The 17,663-nt window shown below is 37.0% G+C and overlaps 1 long non-coding RNA gene across 2 annotated transcripts in view; it reads right to left on the reverse strand.

The window, feature by feature from the left end:
• Positions 1-440: 440 nt before the first annotated feature.
• Positions 441-17,663, reverse strand: part of LOC140684628 (uncharacterized) — a 447,345-nt gene continuing 430,122 nt past the window's right edge. For both annotated transcript variants that reach the window (XR_012057171.1, XR_012057172.1), the window contains exons 5-6: positions 2,068-2,236; positions 441-1,059 (exon numbers count right to left, since the gene is read on the reverse strand). This is a non-coding gene — a long non-coding RNA (uncharacterized lncRNA). The remainder of the gene's footprint in view (positions 1,060-2,067; positions 2,237-17,663) is intronic.

A 17,663-nucleotide genomic window follows, 5' to 3' on the forward strand; every position in this document is an offset into this window, starting at 1 on the left:
ATCTGTTCCAAAGTCCCCCAGAATGGGGCAAGAATCTCTGTTTGGACTTGTGGTACATCTGGATCAGAAGCTGAGCCACAACCACCCTGTCCTAGGTGAAAGAAGTCAGGATTCACTGAGGGCAGAGTCTTCACAAGGACAAGATACAGACTGCAGCCTACACAGCACATATATCACACGCAGGCTGTTATTCTTTAGACCTATGAGACCAAATCCTGACCTACAAATCTATTGGCTTCCAGCTACATAAATATGTTGTTCCCTAGACCAAATTTATAGAAGTAGGAAACCTTGCACATCTCCAGGCAGAAGTAGCAGCATGGATACTGACTCAGCTTTGCTGAGGTCATAGTCTTTACAGAGCCAGCAGAAAGGACTGGCCATTAATTTTCCCCAGAATGATTTCACTTTTCTCATTATGTGCAAAAGCATTGTTCCAGACTAGTAAGCTGTGGCTGTAGGCTGGGTAGAATGCATTTCAGTGAGACAGCACTCATTAAAAAGCGCAACAAACTTCATTGTGAAGGTTATCCTTGCTGCTAATGATAGACCAAAATGAAATCTGCCCAGACAATAAGGACAGTGCTATGCTAGTGACAGTAGGGCCTCTTACAAACTCCACTGTGAGGCACAGCTACCAATGCCCAATACATTTATGTTGTAATTTAACCACAGCTGGTGACAAACTACCAGAGAGCCTCTGGCTCACTCCACATCCCCTGCCCTGGTGGGATGGGGAGGAGATTCTTGAGGAGAGAAACAAACTGTTTAATAATTTAAATTTAGTAATAGTAACAATAACAATAAACAAACAATAATAAAAGAAACTACAATAGTGAAAAGGAGGTAGAGAGACCTGAAACCCAAGAGAAACAAGTGATGCACAATACAATTGATCAGCACCTGGTAACCCACCTCTCTACCAGCTGGGGGCTTCTGACCAAAGCCTTCCAGTTTATATACAGAGCATGACATTTTATATTATGGAATATCTCTTTGGCTAGTTTGGGTCAGCTGTCCAGGCTGTGTTCCCCTGCAGGTTTCTTGTGTACCTGGTCACTGGCAGAGCATGGGAAAATGCAAAATCCTTGATTTAGAATAAACATGTTTTAGTGACAACTAAAATTATCATCCTTGTTCTCATACTAAAACAAAACCACAGCATTTCACCACAAACTAAGAAGTAAATTAACTCTATTGCAGCAAAAATCAGGACTACTTAGAGGATTTAGCACTCCAACTAGGCATTTCAGAAAAAAACCCAAACAAATAATCTAAAAATTATTTTGATTTATTTAGATATTTTCATTCACCTATTTCACTATTTGATTTTCTCATGAAAAAAATTTCAAAAGCTCAAGTTCCAATATCTTTCTAGTACATGGAGAATGACACCTATTCATACAGAAATAAGCTGCTTCAAAATATTTTCTAGGGAAAGAATATCTCCTTCATCTGCTATGAGATTATCTATATTCAATTTCACTTGATTTTGTCTCACTTTTATCATGTATGCCATTCCACCTGCCAGAGATGCTGAAATGTCTATCAGAATACAGCAATATATATATAGAAACAATAGGTCTGGATCTTTTATTAGTAGTTTTTCTTGAATATACACTCTCACACATCTGCAGGCTGAGAAGAAAATGATAACTCTTATAAGATACACATTTTTCAATTCAATAAGATATGATTGGCATAGCATGATTTAAAAGAGATATTGAAGCAGGTATCTCCTGATAGGTAACTATCAGTGCCTCACTTAAGCTCAGCTCATCTAGAACAGAGATGAAGGTCAGGATGGTGATCCATTTGAGCCCATTCTTTTAGGAGAAACATTATTGATGAGACAAAGTACATTACTTTTTGGAAGGGTAAGGGGAGCATTCCATGCCAGGATGGAAAAAAAGAGGAAATCAGGGAAATACAGAGCTGAAATGAGGCCTCTGAAAAAGGAATGAGGAAGCACTTTTTCCAGGGGTACTCAATAAAAAGAGCAAATATTAAAAGTAAAACCAAATACATTCAAAATCCTGAACCAGACAACACTACTTAAATACTCACCTTTTACAAATAGACATTTTCTTCTTACTTTTTAAGGCTGTGAGGCATACTGGGATATAAGAATCTCTATGGATCAGTGCAGGTGTTTTTTGAGAGGAAAGATATAAGGCAAGTTGCATACTGTGTGGAATTCCGCTCAGCTGAACAAAATTTATCAGGCCATTATTGCCTGTAAGCAAAAATATGAGAAAAAATAATACGATACAGTCCATTTCTGTTTGCATAGATGAAATTAACAATTTTCACAGTTTCTGCATCTTCCTGGGCAAATTGAACCCTAAAGCTTTGTCTTGACAATCTCTTACAAAAAAAAAGCATTTATTTTGACTTTCATATTAACGCCTTTATCAGATGAAACTTTTACTTAGTCATATTTATATGAATTTAAGTAGCAAGCTTAGTGACTCAGCTTTCTAGTCGGCTATCACCTGCTTTCTTTCCTTTAAAAAATGGGAGCAATTATTTACACTTATGAGAACAATGGGGACAGCAATGCACTAAAGACAAAAAATATATTAAATTATCCACAGAAACATTACAGAGAAGATACAGCTGAAATAAATGCTCCCACTAACTACTCATTTACTGACCTGCATCTTCAATTACTTACCTGAATGAACGACACAGCACAAAGATAATCTAAAAGACCCACTTGGCTATTAACCCATTGAAAATGATGAGCTCATTTGTTGAGGAATTCTGTTCATATTGATCATTTGCTACAACTGTCAGTGCAGTAGAAGCTTAGCAAGCATAGAGATGAATTCAATGACAACATTTATTTTTATAAAGACACAGATTTGCTTAAGCCTTTGCAGCACAATCCCTTAATTTGAGATTTAGAAGTGTCCATTGCACTGGAAAGATATAGTTTAAAATGTACAAAATTTCCACAGTCTTAACTGGAAAAAAAGGTGTTGGGGACAGGGGATTTTTCCTAGTTCTTACATAAACCTGTTGAAGCCAGAAAGCTGCTGTAAAACCATTATTTGACATTAAAACAAATCCAGATTTCTAGTACACTGGGATGATAGACAATAGAGACACACAATATATTAGTTTTCAAAACCACAGTTTGCCTTAGAAAAGTGAAAACACAGTACATTAAGGGGAGAACAATGTGAGAAATTTGAATGAGAGTTCCTGGTTTTTCAGTGTTGCTATCCTGATGCTCCTGCTGAGCCACCTTCCTTTATCAGTTATACTATTTGTATGTGGATTAATTCTTGCAGCAAACATCTTTTGCACTGGGTAAAAATGAGATGTTAGAATCATTACAATGTAGGTAGAGGGGTAATCTTTAGACAAGACAACAAATTCAGCAGAACAGTTGCTCTAGCACTTATCAAAACTTTTCAAAATGTTAATTCTTCTCATGTCCCTAATTACTGAAGCACACTTCTTGTATCCTGACAGATAAACCTGTTTAAAATTCTTGAAGGGGCTGAAGAGAAATGACGTATCCAGCCCTGAGCACCTTCTGCCACATCTCTGACAACAGTCAGCTCATGGCACTCTGACCCCACAGATGATTATCTGTGCATTGACAATGCTGTCTACAAAAAATACCAGAAAATTAGCACTTCTGAATGCCTATTTTGCATTCTTCCACTACACTATTAGAATTCTTTTGTCAAGAGAAGCATGCTACATCATTGTATTCATAATAAATGCTCTTTGATTTGTATGACTTTGTGTTTGTAATAGACCCAAACAAAGATCTCATTTGTTCTGCTGGCAAAAGCTAATCTGTACAAGGATTTTTTTATTATTTTCTGCAGAAACTGCCTTTCTGAGCCTAGAGATTGGGTTAGCTAAAAGCTTCACATTCATTATCTTTAAGGTACCATGTTAATGAAAGGATTTTAATCATTGACATTGCTTTGTGAATTATTATTACACAAACCCCTGCTGTTGAGTAAGACAAAATTAACCCAGTGTAAGGGGCATTAAAAAAAATCACAGCTAATTAGTAAGCTAACAGGAACAAAGAGAATATATAACGAAGATGTTGAGAGGAAGACACGTAAAATCTGTAGCTTCCATTCCAACGTTGATCTTTCTGTATGAAAATCTTTTTTCTGTCTGATTTGTTCCATTAGTCTTGAGCATTTTTATGTTTTGTAATTAGTTTTCTAAGCCACAATGTCTCACTTCTCTCAAACTGTAGAAATCCAAAAGCTCATAATAGAAAATGGAAGATATTTAAAAATGCTTTTAAATTATTTCCCTAGCGATCTATATCAGAAACATAAAATAATTCTCTGGATTATTCTGGGAAATTATTTCCTTATTCTCTGCTGTTCTCCATGAATTGCAGAATACTTTAACTAATCTAGCCAGGTTCCTTTGGAATAAGTCCTTCATTTTAATGGATTGATACTATTGTCCAGGTTGTAATTCCATATGGAGCAGATAAATGAAGCCATAGGTTTAAATCACTGCATGGCTTCCCTTCCACGCTCCTAGTCATGCTGGTTTCCAATGGGCATCACATCATTGTGCTGATGTAAGAGCCAAGGATAAGACAATCAAATCACAGAGAAGTATTCATGCTGGGTGCCATTTGCCTATAATTGCTCTTTGTAAGTTATAGTTTCAGATAAAGCTCCCAAAATGGAATGAAGACAAAATAATAATTAAGTCTGTTTCTCTTTTTGAGCCTGACAAAGGCTTTAAAATTTTTTTACGTGTTTGCCCTTCTGTTCATTATTCCACACATCCCCCCCTTCTCTCTTTTGTTCATCAGCCTTTTCAGCCTGATAATTAAGACTCAAAATATTTGCTGCAGTTGTTTTTTTTTTTCTGAGACATCAATTGGTTTGTGTTGTAAATGTGGAAAAACAATCATCTAGTTCTCTTGTGTGCCAGTAATTTAGTATTTCAATAATCTCCAATTGTTGAAAGGTTTAAAACAAATCAACATTTCTAGCAATTTCCTTTTCTTTGTGGGGAAAAAAAATGTGAACATAACAGTTACAGCCTATAGTCTTCTGTTTTCCTTTTTTTCCCCTCCTTTTTATTTTGTGATCTTTATGAGGGAATTAAAACACAGGGCAATTGCATGGCATAAAACAGAAGACTCACTTCAATAAAAACATAACACTCTTGCACAGGGGCAGTTTTTACAACCAGTATCATTGCTTCAGCTCTGCTAGTGCTGAATAATTCCATTAACTCTTTCTCAAATGTTCAGTTAAATAAATGAAAGGTAGTATCTAATATATTATGCAATGTGCAGTACATTTTCATATGTAGAATTTTCCATGGAAGGATATTATAATGTTTCAAAAATATTGGCTAACCAAGATAAAAAACTGTAATTCAAAATTTTGGTAGGTCTGTGACATATACAATGGATCCAGGAAGGGCAATGACAAAACTGAGAACTAGATGTCCCTATAACACATTTGAGAATGATGAAATTTATTCTATTTCCATAATCCCTGGACAATGTTCCTCTCTCAACAATACCAAATATTTCGGGAAATGCCTGAGTCATTGTTTTAGGGAGATCTGTGGATATTAATCAAGCCTATTATCTAAAATAGATTTAGCTATCCAGTTCATGTAGCACTGAATCTATTTGCCATCGCTGGCCTGGTCAGGTAAATCAGGATTAACTCCCAGAACAGAACCAACCTCACAGTCCCCACTGCCACTGTAATTTTTTTTTTTTTTCATTCAACCTTGATACTCCAGGAACAAAATACCGTTTTTCCTACAAGTTTTCCTGTAACACAACTTTCAGAGCACAGAAAAGCATAACAGAGGATGTACCTAAAATTATATCAAAATCCACAAATGATTCAGCTGAAAAACTAGGATGGACTTTCAAGCTGCAGACAAGAGAGAGACCGTAGAGTTCTCTGGCTCCTAGAAATTGAAAGTGGTTGATTAGGCCAGTTGAGAAATGTCTGGCAGTCACAGAAGACAAAATTCCATCTCCCATGCTGTGTGCAGCACCTTACTCCCTAGTCCTGGACATGAGGAACCTTACAGGGACTGCAAGATAACAAAGCTACTCAGTCACACAATCTCTGCCTCCATGCACTATTGCTGAAGTGCCATCCACCCTCCAGAGGATTACAGCTTCTCTCGTTACAAAATACTATACAGATGTGGACAGAAGTCCTTGGATAATCACAATTCACAAGCTTCTTTCGAAATTTTAGACAATTCTGGCAAAGATTTTCTATGCCTTTTTCCCAGCCAACAAAATGGTTCCTTTTCCCTCCTTGCACTAAATCAGTCGGCTTAATGCTGACCTGCAGCAAATCCTGCGAAGTGGAAAACTACCAATAGCTTCACTTGCAATAATCCCTACTTCTAGAGATCCATATGCTGCATTTGACTAAGCATGGACTGAAAATAAAGAAACTCATGAAAGGAAAGGAACTGAATGTTTTTTTCAGATGTCCACAGAAAATCTCTGTTGTCTATTGAATGTCATGTTTTTACTTATGGTAGATACCATGTATTTATGAAAATTAGATACATACAAGTCTATTAATCTATATGGGTATGGCTTCACATACAAGTGTGGATGTGCATATGTCTGTTAGAAAGAAAACTGTCTGCATAAGAAAACTGATCAGAAAAATAAGACTATCAGCACTGGTCCATTTGTGGTTTTCAGTTTCACATGTTACATGAGTATTTACTCAGATTTCATGCTGATTATCTGTGAAAATGGTATGTAAGAAATTAATTCATGATATATAATAGAAATTTGTAACTTATAGCAGAACAATTTCTTCTCAATAAATATTAATAAAGCTAGCCATTAAAATCTGAAAATATGGAGATGAAGACAATACCCTATTTGAACAACTACTTCACACTGTTCTAAATGTTTCTGTTTTTTCACAAAGGTTATGTATATGGTTCTATACTAGCATGTCTTTAAGTTTGTTGTTGGGTAGAGCTGAAATTCCACTTTTTTTTAACATGAGTTCTTACTATTTGAATGTTAAAAACAAAAAGAAAGAATTTCACTTCTTCATCTTATACAAATGATTTACAAAAGTTTTTGAATTTTCATCATTGCTCTGCTTCTCTACAAAGCAGTTATCAGACCCCATTGTGAACACTTTGGAAAAACACAGCCTGGCTGACAAATTAGTAGTATTTGGTGGTAATATTACTGATTCAACATTTGAAAAGGCTGCTCACTGGGGAAAAATGACATGTTCTCTAAGTCACAGGAGAAGCTAGGGAGATAGTTAATGGGTGTTGGCTGTGTTGCACATATTGTGCACGACACTGTTCACATTGCAGCTGACTGACTGCCAATAGATGTGGAAGCAACTGTCAACAAGATTTATTGTTAGTTTCACATCTATACAGTTAGAGACAAAAGGCTGAAAGAGTTTTGTGAAGTTCAATCCTGGCTTCTCTGAACAATAGCAACACACACTGATTAACATTAATGCTCTTGCTGAAATAATTTTGCAGCTTTGGAGGTCTTAAAAGTTATTTTCTTGAAATAGCAAAATCCCCACAATCCTCAGCAATTTTTTTTTTTTCTGAGATCAATACCTGACTGACTTCAGTTCTAGCTTACAGAATAGCAAATTTTCAGTTTACAACTGGTTTTGGAAACCTCAGGGTTTCTTAACAAAAGAAGTAGGGCACACAAAGTAATTAAACAGTAACCACTGAGGAGGAGCAGATGTTTCTTACTCAAAATTACAGGTTGTAAGGAGTGAGGGGAGGAGGTCTGGGGTGAGGGTTTGGAGAGGGGGCAGTGGGTCATCTATGTACACTTTAGAGTTAACTCACCAGTTTGAAAGACCACAACAAACTTGTTATATAAATGTATGAATTCCGGAGGCATGAATTTCAATGATTGCTTTTTTCAGTTTCTGTTCCTGAGGCTTGTGCTTCTAGAGAATGTTTTTAACCTAGCTTCACTAAGGCAAAATTGTATGATTTCCATATATTTTATATCCATATACATTCTAACTTCAGAAGGATAGATTTATTTACCAAATGCTACAGAATTTAAGCAGAAATCAAGGCTCAATATCTCAGGCATTTTTGTGTCTAGCCAGAGCAAAGGGTTTGTGTCCTTTGAATGATAAAAGTATTTTGAAGGCTCTTAGGATTGTCTTGCTTGAATCTCTAATGTGTTTATTTCTTTGTCTCAGGTAGAAATCATCTGAGGTGAATTTAATTACATTTTTGTGTAGTAGAAGACACCTCTAGCTCTGGAATCTTCTTAATAGCTTGAGAATATGACACATGAGACAGACTGACAGGAAATAACCAGCTGGATTGTTTCAAACAAGAATTTCTGCAAAGACACTCTCACACGGAGGGGAGAATGCAGCTACAATTAGAGGACTTGCCCAGTGCTACTGGATGTTGCAGTGACCTGTATCAGGATCTTGGAAAGCAAACAGGAAAGGTATTTAGACACATGCAAATACATGCCAGACAAACAGCTGATAAAAGTCTCTGTGTTCATTATTTTCTCCACCAAAGTTGGCACAGATTATTGTAAAATCATAAAAATAAAAAATATTTTAGATGGCATTTCTCAGCACAGATGCAGCTGTTCAGAGAATCATCTTGGTATTGAAGGACATCTGGATAACGGACAGCACAAGAGCATCAGAATATGTAGAAAATAGGATGGTAAAAATTTATGGCAGTTCTGGGTTGGAATTACTCTAAAGTGTCCTAACAAGTATGAGAAAAACTGACATTTCAGATAAGCAACCAGCTTATCTAAACATTATTTACAGGGCAATCGCTTTTTTTTTTTTTTTTTTTTTTATTTTTTTAGGAAGGAAACTGAAATTGCAATGCCAATTAAAAAAAAAAAATCACTACTATGGAGAAAATCAAAACAGTTTGAAACAGTCTTCTGATAATTGGGCAAACACTATTACAAAGTACAATATGAGAAAGAGTCTGGACAGATCTTTGTATAAGGAATTAATTGTTACTTTGCTGTTGAGTGTTCCCAAAAAATAGATTTGACATTGTATTAGGTTTGCATGGCCTTATTTCGACTGGGGGGATGGAGGGGTGTAGGGAGGGACAGTATTTTTCCTCTTTCTCTCTCCCTCTGTTTTAGGATTTTTTCATGTTTTCCAAAATATCTACCATTTTTTATTATTCTTCATAAACTACTATAGTCAAATTTAGGAAAAAATATCATAATAGTGTGTTTGAAAATAAAATGAAAAGTATTGTCTATGTATGGGAAACACAACTGCTCTTTTCACATATGCTGCGAGTTCCAAGACTTAAACACATGTGCATGCACACACACAAGAACTGCCTCTTCAGCTCTGCCTACACTGCCCGTCCACAGGATCACAAACAATACACCCACAGGGAAATTTAGTTACTTACAGCCAACCAGTTCCCAGAATTAGCAGAAATGTAAATCATGCAAGGTGCTGAGAAATCTGATGACTCTTGTGTATCTGCCTGAGCCAGAATAAGAGCACTCACAGAGCTTTAAGAGAATCAAAAGGTATTACAAGGATAAAGCAGAGTATTAACAAGGGTAATTTCTGAGGAAATGAGGCCAGAGGATGAGGTACATGCTGCACTGCATTGTGTCCAAGACAGACCCCCGTCTGAATCCTTCATTCTAGCAGTTCTGTGTTATGCATATGATATAAATTAAAACTGGCTACAGAAAGGCTAAGAGGAGTAGTTCAAACTTATTGATTTCAGATGGCAGAAATTTCTGTCAATTCCTTTCTTCTGCAGAGAATCAAATCCAAAGCTTCACCAGATTTGTCTGAACAGTCCTGCAGAGTGACAGCAGGACCTTTTTTGGTCCTCTCTCTGGGTAAAGACACAGATTACTACTTCAGTCATAAGCAAAGCTTTCTCTGCCAAGGCTTAAAATCCCATCTTCTTTCAGGTCGCTTATATCCCCAACATTTAAGTGTTCTTGTTCAAATGGGATAAAGGTTAATTTCGAAAGAAAAGACCTAAGGAGTCAAATCCCAACTCCTTGAACATTACTGTGAGCTAACGGGTAGAAACATAACAGTCTGAAAAATAAGTTAATTTGTTGGACCATTAAAGATAATTTGTATGAGTAAAGATACAATTGGCCAATTTACAAAGAGGTCAGGTAAGGCAACAAATGATTTAGGAGAGAAAAAGTACTAGATGTTTAAACAACAAAAATATTTACCATGGCTGTTTTCAGAGATAGCATTTCAGCTCTCTCTCATCGTGCCTACTTGATAAAAGCAGTAACGGAAGAGCTGTTTTAATTACAAAGAGTCAGTGTAGCACACACCACTATTTGGCGGTTGGGTGGCATTACTGCTGAGTAACGCAGAAAGTTTCCAGAGATAACATCTTCATTAGTGAGACTATGATGTCCTACACTGACTTGCTTATAGGTCCACCAGGCTGAAAAACAAATGCTATAGATTAACTATTCAAACATCATGAACAATTTTGCTGCATGTTTCCTGAAGAGAAGGAAGAATTATAAAATAATCTGGTGGCTGATGCAGACAGCCATGTGGTAGTCCGTTTCCCTTTCTCCCACACACATCTGAGGCACTTATCTGTTTGACATGAACTCTTTACCCACTGCTTACCTTCCCTTTTTGTGTCAGTAAAAGCCTAGTACAGACAAATTAAGGTAGTTCAGAACATGTCCCTGGGTTTCACCAACTCTTCAGCTACCAGCCGTAGGACAGATTAAAATTTCACCGATGTGAGGAGCAGAGATATTATAGCAAAGCAGTAGTGCCACTACAGATAAGGTTGAGATGGCACTTCCATTATAAACACCTATTCACAGTGGCTTATAACTTTAGGCTAAAAATTGCTCTCAGGCTGAAACTGGGCATATCTGAGCTCAGCTTGGTAATGGTTTTCCCTGTCTCTTCATACCATTTTGATTAGGTGTTTGTGATATGAGAATGCAAACAAATATATGTCTCTGGTAGTTTCAAATGGCAATGAAATGTGTTTCTTTCATGAAAAGCCTGGAGGCCAAGGTGTTCCTATCATGTTAACAGCCATTTTATTGTCCATTATTTCCCCCCTAAATATGATTTTTAAAGTGACAAAATTTACACCATTTTTTCCAAAAACCATTCAGGGCAGCTAAGAGATGTGGTCTCTGCCTGTTGGCTCTGAAGGATGTGCAGTGTCCCTCTGAGTCTCAGGAGCTCACAGTGCTAACCAGCACCATGCAGTTCAGGCCAGCCTTTGCTTAGGTCTTGGCTAAAAGCCTCCTTTGGAAAAACAGTCTTTTTGGGAGTTCAACATATTAACCAAAACTTCCATAGTTTGGAACAAGGAAAAAACAAGTGCCATTGTATAGCACACAAACTCATTATTTTAATGAGGCATATATTCTAATTGCCTAATTTATTTTGAATTATGCCTCATTTATTAAAACCCTGCATTTTTGTTCTGATCTTTAATGAAGGATGTAATGAAAATCCCTAAATACAGTACAGTCTTTTTTTTTTCCTGTGGCCTTTTCCTCCTATAAAGTTTAGAATTTTTTGCCAAATATTATAATTTTTCATCAATCATCCAAAGCAATAAAGTACAAAGTCTTACTTGCCTGTCTGTCTATCTGCCTGGCTCCATTCACAGGTATTTAAAACAATAAATGACTGTAATAAACCTGTTGAATGAGACACTTTTTTTTTTTACTTTTTTGTTTGTATTTATCATGCACCAAGATATATACTGAATTATTCTATCACAAGCAATGTATAGGCATGAAAGCATGGTTTTAATGAGCCTAGAGGATGCTATATCTATCAAAGCATATTTTTCAAGAGTCAAGCTCACAGTGGGCAAAGTACAAAAAGACAAAGAAATGAGAACAGGAAGAGGAGAGAAAAAGAGGTATACCAACATTTGGAGAGGGAATATAAAAAAATATTTGATTTAGTTATTCTTGATATTCTTCAAAATTTATTTCTAATTTCCCTTGTCAATTTAATTTTTTCCCAGCATAGCCTGTGCACAGAGGAGCTCCTTCATAATTCTGGAACATGTGTGGTATGTAGTCAGGGCACCAAGCTGCAGTGAGCCTGCTGTGCTGGGAACAGACATGTGATGGCTTCATGTGAAGGAAATCTACTTAAAGGCTGTGGGGCACCATCCTGGTATTTATTTCAGATGGGAAAGATTCAGATGGGGAAGTATAGACAGCAGTGAGATGATTGTGGAAGGTGATCACATGTTTCTTACTCTGGTCACTCGATGTGAAGAAGTGGAAAGAAACAAAAGGCAAAAACAAGTAAAATGGGATTTGTTGTTTTTTGAAAAAGAGATCAGAAAGAAGACAGGATAAAAGTTATAACTATAATGTCAGGGCAAGAAATATAGGAAATTTTTAGATGTAACACACTCACCAGCAAGCTGCCCAGTGAAACAGGAAAGCAATGATTTGGGTGCCTGCATCCCCGCTGCCCTGAGAGTCCTTCAGGAGTGACAGCAGCACCTGGAGAGCCCCACGGTGGCTCTGCCCCCTCCCCAGGACTCCAGCAGGCACCAGGGCAGCAGGGGCTCAGCAGGAGCTGATTTACTCAGCTCCTCAGCAAAGCAAATGGGCTGCGCTGAGCTCGGTGCCGCCTCGCTTAGGCTGTTACCACTGCTTGAATTTACATCTGCCTCAAGGTTCTCTGCATTACACTGCAGGCACTTTTGCTGTTTAAACCTACAGAAAGATTGTAAAAAGACAGTTTTTAGATAAATTATACACCTGTGGAGCTCCTTCTAAAAAGTAGTATTGTGTTAGTAATAGAGTGCAGTAAGGCTCCTCCCAAAATACTGCATACACAGACAGTAGGAACACCCACAATTACATTACAGAGAATGAAATAATTGCAAAGGATATAAGGGAGAGATATTATCATGCTTCAGGGCATAAACCTCAATTTAAAGTTCCCTATAAGCTGCTGGTACAGGTAAGGTTTGGATGACAATCCTGTATGGTATATTTTATTTTCCTAATTGGATATACTGATTAAAGCACCTTTCCTGTGTTTTTTTTCCAGAAGCATATTTTCAGTATATATTAGCCATCTTTATAAACATGACTTAAAAACCTGAGTCAAATGTGGTGAAGATTAACTTTTTAAGTCAGCACATATATACCAGCAAAATAAAAAAACAACCACCAAGCTATGCAAACCAAAATCACCAAACTTAGGAATGTTTAGCATTTAGCTTCACATTCCAACTCACAAATGCAGGCACCAATCTCAAATGTTACTTTACTAGGGAATAGATTTATCTGTTATAGTTATGTCAGATGACTGTATGGCTACAAAAATATTCCTTTAAGAGATGGATGTTATTTCTTCTTTGAAGGAAGGATTGGTCATGGTTCAGCAAGACTGCAAAAATAATCTTAATTTAGGTGTGGGCTGGTGATAATTGCTAGTGATTGAATGCCAATGACTGAGAGAGAGAAAAAAAAACATATAATGACAGATGATGGTACAGGAAAGTGCTGCTTACACTGACACTGTATCACTTCATCAGACATTATAAATTAAGGGTAAATTAAATTAGGCTAAATATACAGTTATTTAACAACACTCAACCAAATATTTCTTTGCTAGATAGCAAATAAGGCTTGTATTTAACCAAAGATTAGTGCATCCAATTCTAATACCAATGCAGTTTGTTTTTATAGGACGATCTAAACCACGCTTTATGTTGACATTTCTATTGCCTACTTAATGAAAGCATATCAAATATGCATGGCAAATAAATAGTGTGTTCCACATAAACCTTCCCTGCATACCCCCTATCTTTTCTTCTTTGAAATATATTTATTCTAATAAAAACGCATATCACTACAATGTAACTAAATCTTATTTTCATTTTTTCCAGACAATAAACACAAATCTAGATGGTTGTAACTATGGCTGTACCACTGTTTTAAAACACAGCCCTGAGCTGTACCTCTGCCTCCCTCTAAAGAGGCAGTCTGCTGAGAAAGCACCCTTGTGACAGAACAGATTAAGACTATCTGAAACTCCTAAATCTACTGTCCATGTAGACAGCGCTGTTGCATCGCACATGATGCACCAGCAGAAATCAGACCTGGCAGCACATCCTGACTACATTCTTCAGCCTGCACAGCTGAACTGAGCTCTGTGCCCACCAAGAGCAGGGGAACACCTCGTTTGATAGTGCCTGGTTAGTTCTAGGAATGGGGAGTACATTTCCAATACAGTGTTCAATTTGTCTAATTGAACATATACTGTGAATTAAACTATCAAATGAACAAATCAAAACATATGTCTATTGTGGATGTCTTCTGGATACTCATAAATAAGTCTAAAGATGGAAGAAAGATTGCAATTTTCATTTAAGTGTTTTCATTTAAGTGATGTAATTAAATCTATCTGTTTCTTATTTGGGTGCCCTACTCAGCTTGAGCACAGAGCAGGAAATTAATTTTTATCTGCAAATATATCAAGATAAAGGGATTCATTATTAATTTTAAATTTCTTTTTGAATTCACAAAGGCCTGTCAAATAATATCGCGAAGTTGTTTTTTTTTTTTTAAGACAACACAAACATTGTATTTTTTTGGTATCTTCAAGTGCAGAAACTACAACTCTCAAATTGCTTAGCTCAATAGATTCTGAAACCAATGTATATTCCTGCATACCTTCAGGTTCTGTTATTTTATAAAGGAGCTTTAATGCTAGTCCACCTGGTAATTCACTTTGGGATGTCTTCACATACCACTGACAGTAATACGGCTCATTTTGGGTGATTAACTTAACCCCCAGTATTACAAGTGCCTTGCTACATTAGCATATATTTCAAGGAATAGTTGCAATGTGAGAAAATTGCCCGTAGGATTATTTGCAACTAGGAACCTGTGAAATGTAAAATAAAATTGAAGACTATAAAGTAAAACATCAAAGATACCTAAAATATTAATAGCCACTGCTCCAAAAAGTAATTTAGAAGACTTGAATGAGGAAGTGAAAATTACTAATTTAAAAACAGATAGCCCTGGCAAAACAAAGTCAGAAATTTTGAATAAACAATAGATAATATGAATTCAATGTACGCACAACATGAAAAGAATGCAAGTGATACTAGCAACTCTAGTAACTGAAGAAGGCTGGGACAGAAATGCCTAACCAAGCAAGCAACTAGAGCTATACAAATGAACAACAAAGTTGCATTATATTGCATGTAGGCTACCAAAGAGAAAGAAAAGCAAGTGCTCTTTAATCCATCTAGTTTTCTGTTATACTTTCATTCTAATTGAATGTAGGCAGAATTTGTGGGCAGAAGAATTTTCGTTTTAATTGAAGAATTTGGAGCTGACAGCCATTGTCATGCTGCTCCAAATCATGTTTTCACCTGCTCTCTGTGAACCATGCTGCAGGTTTCAGTTTGGTATCCGTGGGAGATTACAAGCCTCAAAGCTAACATTTTGAAACCTACTTCCCTTTGGATACGTGCTTTTTCTTTTAATAAATTTCAGAAAGAAGAAATAAACTCAGATGAATCATAAAGGCACAGAAGTAGGAGGAAAAAGTCTTTAGTCTTGAATGAGGCCCTGATTCTGCATGACAAATGGCAGAGCTTTGGGTTGGATTCATGTTTAATCTTCCTACCCAACATTGTCCCAGAGGTGTTGTGATGTACTCACACCTCTGCTGCTTGGAGCCCCAACAGGGCAGGAGCAGACAGCCCAAGGGTGCCTGGGGTGCTGCTGCCCGGGGCTGCCCAGCCTCCTGTCCCGCTGTGCTGGGCTGCCCCAGGCTCAGGATGTCTGAAGGAAATTCAGGGCACCTCCAAACCTGCTCCAAGGCCTGTGCAACACCTGCAGGTGAGAGTGACAGGATGCTCTGTCCTGGTCTGCTCCTGGCCCTGAGGGGTGACTCCAGGTCCAAGCCTCCGTAGGAGCTGGGATTCACTGAAATCCACACTTGGCTTCTGAACCTCTTTAACCTGTTGTTGCCAGGGCTGCTCTGTGGAAACCCTTTCATGTCAGAAGTCTCCCATGATAAGGCATTAGTGCATGTTCTACAGAAAACAACATGGTTTTGGTTAAACAGGAGCTGATTTAGTGAATAAAGAGTTATTTTTAAATCTCTAAGACCTGTGATCCGGCTGTTTCCATAGACACTTACACTCTATGGTACAAGATGATAAAAAACTGAACTTGTTTGGGAAGTTCCAGTGCTTAGAAATGTCGAGAATTTCACTAGCTGTGTCTAAAACACGAGAAGAGTTTTATGTATTAAATACTCCAAATTCTGTAATTATTGATACTGGGTTTTTTTTTGACTTGTGATTAATATATCAAAAGACTGTACTAATAATCATGTTCACTTATACCATGATACAGTGTGAATACAAGAATTAAAAAATCCAGAGATTATACTGCACTTCTAGTTTATATTTAATAGTCAGGAGAGGAAGCTCTTTCCAACTGACCTATCCATCCAAGCAGCAGATGGAAAAACAACACTAGCAGCTATTTTCAGATGACTTATTCTAAACACCGACAGGAATACAATACCTGTAAAAGAAAGGTGCTTTTTGTTCTTCTTTGAGCTATAACAGGTAGAACAATAAGGTAAAGGCAGTGAATGATTCATTTTTCTATAATAATGTCAGGAGCCTCTCCTCCCTGTGGCCTGCTTACAAGGTAACAGAAATCACCTTTGAAATTACTTAACTGAATAATAATGGTTATCTATGGATAACCTGCAGCAAGGCTGCTGTATCTTCTTCTATTTAATTCCTTCTTCCACAAAAGAAATCTTTCTAAAGAGTACTAAATTTAATTATATTGACAAACATGTGATCCAATCTATCCTTTATGGTTTCTGTGGACAACCAACAACCAGGGATCATTCAGAGCAGCAGGAATAATCTAAATCAGTGTGGGCTAGGGGGATTAGACCCACCTTTCACTACTGTTTCAATGAAGGCATTTTGACTCCAGTTACAGAAATCATCAGGAAATTGCAGCGCTTCTGTACGGGATTTAAGAACAAAGTTATTCTTCACTATAAAACAAAGCTTAGCTGAGCCAAACTTAATTGGTCTTAATGGTTTCCCAAAATTCTTTTCTATCTGCCTGCTTCTATGTATCATGAGCTATCTGGCCAAAAGTGTTTCACCCAGTGAGAGCAAATGAGCGACCTTTGTAGTGAAATCTGTCATAACTACACCATTAAAACAGACATTATAGTACAAGAGCAGAAAAAGGTATTATGCAGAGATAATACTGTTAAATGAGGACTAAATGACCGCTGTTGTTTGCTATTAATTTCACTATTGATTTCTGAAATCAATTACTTGATGTATCCTACAGATGCTGGATTCTCTACTCAATAAATGTGTACACCAGGATTCCCATAACAGAAGTCAGTGCTGATTTTTATGAGCAGTGTCTCATCTGCTATGAAATGGAAAGGAACTGTTAAGCCAATTTTTTTTTCCTTTTTCTTTTCAGTTTTACACTTAGTACCAGAAATTTGGAGAGAGAATTATGCTTCTTTCAGCTGTGAAATACTGTGTCTTGGCAGTCTCCATTCTGTGTATATATGATCCTGAGGCTGGTTGCCACAGATGTCATGAGC

Source organism: Taeniopygia guttata, chromosome 8, assembly GCF_048771995.1.
Source record: "Taeniopygia guttata chromosome 8, bTaeGut7.mat, whole genome shotgun sequence".
Taxonomy (NCBI): domain Eukaryota; kingdom Metazoa; phylum Chordata; class Aves; order Passeriformes; family Estrildidae; genus Taeniopygia; species Taeniopygia guttata.